At 34.1% G+C, this 4140-nt stretch overlaps 1 pseudogene; it reads left to right on the forward strand.

The window, feature by feature from the left end:
- The first annotated feature begins 2694 nt into the window (after positions 1-2694).
- On the forward strand, positions 2695-3845 carry LOC138941324 (uncharacterized; annotated as a pseudogene).
- Positions 3846-4140: the final 295 nt, after the last annotated feature.

Consider the following 4140-nt stretch of genomic DNA (forward strand, 5'->3'; position numbering starts at 1 on the left):
AGAGTGAGCCAAGCCTGCGGATCTGTGTGGGGGTGGCTTCCGCCACGAGGGGGACTATAAAGAGAACATATATATATGAACTTGTTTGGTTCAAGCCAAACCTTACCCAGGATGTATTCTATATTATTGCGGTCACAGGACGAATTAATATTATCATTTGTAATCCGCGTAAATCTAAGTTTATTGGAAATGAGTATGGCAACCCCATCTCCACGTCGATTACAATCACATGAATATATATCGTAATTATTAATGTTGGGGCGATATAGTTCGTCTAACCTTGTTTCACAAAGTGTTACTATGTTAATTTTATACTTGTCAAGCAAGAATGTGTGTTCGGGAATTCTCCTTTTTAAAGATCGACAATTCCATTGTAAGATTTTAGTCATGGAATAGTTTTAAGATGTTTCTTGCAACGGGAATAGGAGGAGGTTTCTCATTTGCGAAAGAATATCTGTATGAACGGATTTGATTGATGAAAATTTATTTTGACAAATTTGAATCCAGTTGTTTAGGATCTCCGAATGAGATGAGAGTGAATTGCATTTGCTATATATTTCATTATTGGCGTTGGCAACAATAGGAAAGTTAGAAAATGTATTAGAAGAATCAACTACAGGAACTGTATTAGATTTGATTTGAAGGGGGTTGTAGTCTTTTTGTGTTGATCTAACCTTTATTTTCTTTTTTGGGGTGGCATCGCCTTAAGTCGATTGTTAATAGTATTATGAGGATCGCTTTTAGGGAAACCTCTTTCCTTTACCGTTGGGATAGAGCTAGAGCTGAAGTTCGAGCTCCTATCTCTGACAACCGCGTCCGCGTATGACTTAGGGAGAGCATAGGGAATATATTCCCTCAAGGTAGGAAGAGGGACTCTATATGGGGGAAATAAAGAAGTGTGTGATTCAGGAGGTTGTTGGAAATTGTTACTTTCTAGCATAGAGGTGGCTTCTAAGTACGACACATTATGGTATGCCATGATTTTTTTAAGTTTTCTTTGTTTCTGGAATATGGGACAAGAGTTGGAAGAGGCTTCATGCTCTACGGCAGAATCCGGCAATTTGTGTCTCACGCAGTTTATACAAGACGGCTTTTCAGCCGTGCATGCTTCATTGACGTTATTATTGCAACTATGAGAAGAAACCAATTTACCGCAGCGCTGACATACTGCGTTCTTATCCGAAGCTCGGCATATTCTAGCCACATGACCGAACCTTTGGCATTTTTGGCATCTTCTAACCTTTTCAACAAAAGAACCTAGATGGAGTTTTTTCCCCATGTATATTACCGAAGGAGGTACAGTGGTTGTTCTGAAACGAATTATGTAAGAATCAGAGTCTATGTATTTAGTAGTATATATATATATATATATATATATATATATATATATAAGTGTTATCTTTATTTTGACTACGGAAGGGCTTCCTCATTCTAGAGGCATCGAAGGGTGGTTGCCATAAAATATTCCAATCAGGAGGAGGACGGACATTCCTGATTAGCTCGTCCGGGGAATCATCGTCATTGACTCCCCGAATAATGAACTGTCTAATGACTTTATGGTTAGGTACGTATGCAATCCATTTTTCTCCAGGAAAAATACTATTACTTTTTTCGTTAAAAACGTCACAAAACTTATTAGCTGAATTGCCATCAATAAAAGTAACAGAGAACTTATTTTTCCCTATCGTTTTCAGGTCAAAAGCAGATAAGTTGTCGATATATTTGGTTATACGTTTACCAAACGCGATGATACCGTAAGAGCCGGGATTCGATCTTCGATCAATATTAGATGAGACAAGGGCAAGGTCGTCGATGTCTGTGTTTGTTTTCGTTATTTTTTTCTTTGGCCTCAGAGTCCTGTACCTGAGTGGAAGAGGAAAAAAGAGGTTTATGTATAGTTTTTTCTATATGAACAATAAATGGAGGATTAATGTTTAAGCCATATTTATTTAATAGCCGAGAATCTTCCTTTCCGTGTATGACATTTGGAAACTGTACATCGCAATGAACCGGATGTAAAAAAGTTTGCTGTCTTTACGTAAAAACAATCCTGAACGGAGAACAATTATTGATACCTTACGGAAAAATGGTAATTTTAAATTTAATACACAGTCCAAATTGAATAACGGAAAACTTATAGTATGTCGACGTCCTAATAAAAAACATCAAAAAGATGTTAAAGATTTTACTGTTTGTGCCAAATGCAAGGGTTTTTTTGCAAAAAGCACAATTCATCATCATTCTAGAAATTGCTTTGGAAAAAAAATCACAAAAAATAAATGTATTATGATTATGGGTAGAAAGATTGTAAGCAGATTACATTTATCCGCAAGTAAAATTTTGAGGAAAGATATTTTTCCAGTCATGTGAGACGATGAAGTGTCTCGTGTTATAAGATACGACGAATTGTTGATTTTATATGCAAATAAATTGTGCATCAAATATAAATCGCAGCATCACCATGATATGATTCGCGCTAGATTACGTCTTCTTGGTCGTTTCTTCTTGGCAATGAAAGATATAAATACAAACATCGAAAACTTTGATTCAATTTATGATCCCAAAATATATGATGACTGCATCTGTGCGATTAATAAAGTCGCAAAATATAATCCTGAAGAAAAAATGTATGAAACTCCTACAGTAGCATCAAATTTATCAACATTAATAAAACATATTGGAAATGTTCTGATTATGGAATACATAAAAAGAGAAAATGCAGAAAAAAAACAAGTTAAAGATTTTTTTAAATTGCTAGTTGTGGATATTGGAACAAGTATTAATGCAACTGTCATGGAAACACAATCGACTCGCAGAAGGCATAGAAAAGTTCATTTTCCATCAGTAGAAGACATTCAGAAACTGTACAAACATTTAAAAAAAAACGGACTGAGGCTTTTCTGGCACTACAATAATCGTTCTCTTATTGTCACTGGATTTCTTTGGCTGAAGTAACACTAACGTCCACACATGTGTTCAACAGACGTCAGGCAGGAGAAATTGAAAGAGTTCTCATAGAGGACTTTAATAGCTATGAGAAATTAAATAAAAATATGTATAATGATATTTATAAGTCATTGTCTACAGAAAGTAGAAAAATAGCTGAAAAATATATAAGATTTTGCATAAGAGGCAAATTAGGACGTACAGTTCCTGTATTACTATCAAACGATTTATTTTAAAGTATTCTTTTAATTTTAAAATTTCGAGAACAAGCTGGAGTATCAGAAAAAAATCCGTATGTTTTTGGATTGCCTGGATATAACAAAGAAAGATATAAGTATCTCAGAGCATGTGCATTAATACGAAAATTTTCGGAAGAGTGTGATGCGAGTCAATCTTCTATTTTACGTGGCACAATATTGAGGAAACATGTAGCAACATATTGCATCCAATTAAATCTGAATGATGTCGAAATTTCAGACCTAGCCACGTTTAGGGGTCTTTCCGATAAAATTCATAAAGATCATTATAGGCAACCATTGATTAGTAGAGATATAGTAAAAATATCACAGTACCTAGAAGCAGTACAAGGTAATGCAAACAATCCAGATGAGAATTTATCAACAGATAACAGTTTCGAAAATGATGAGGTATTAAAAGAAAACAACTCTATTGACAAAAAAAAAAGAATGTGTACTTAATGAAAAAGAAGGTTTATCTTCAGGTAATTATATCTATATTTTAATTTGATATTTTTATTTTATATATTTTATGTTTTCTTTATATATATATGTACTTATGTATAATTACTTATATTTATTTTAATGTCTCAACATAAATTAAATTTATTTCAGACACCAATTCAGACTATCTTATATCTGATAATGTTAAGGGGATCCTAAAATGACGGCCGAACTCCGACGGGTTAGCGCCCTCATCTAAGCGTAACTAAAATTATCGATAATACCGACCGAAATTATCGATAATATCAATAATTTTAGTTCCGCTGTTACCGATAATATTTCTGCATGTTTTATGCATATTTGAAAGAGAATTGTGTTCAATATGATGAAATCGGACAACATCGTGTATTTCTACTGCTCTATTGCCTCGCACGCATATCTAAGCGTATCTAAGCGTATAGATAACAGTAAAACATAGATACGTGTCTGCCTTTATTGCATATTTGAACACAAT

This window comes from Polyergus mexicanus, unplaced genomic scaffold (genome assembly GCF_030449975.1).
Source record: "Polyergus mexicanus isolate NDT 795.1 unplaced genomic scaffold, iyPolMexi1.0 SCAF_18, whole genome shotgun sequence".
Lineage (NCBI taxonomy): Eukaryota > Metazoa > Arthropoda > Insecta > Hymenoptera > Formicidae > Polyergus > Polyergus mexicanus.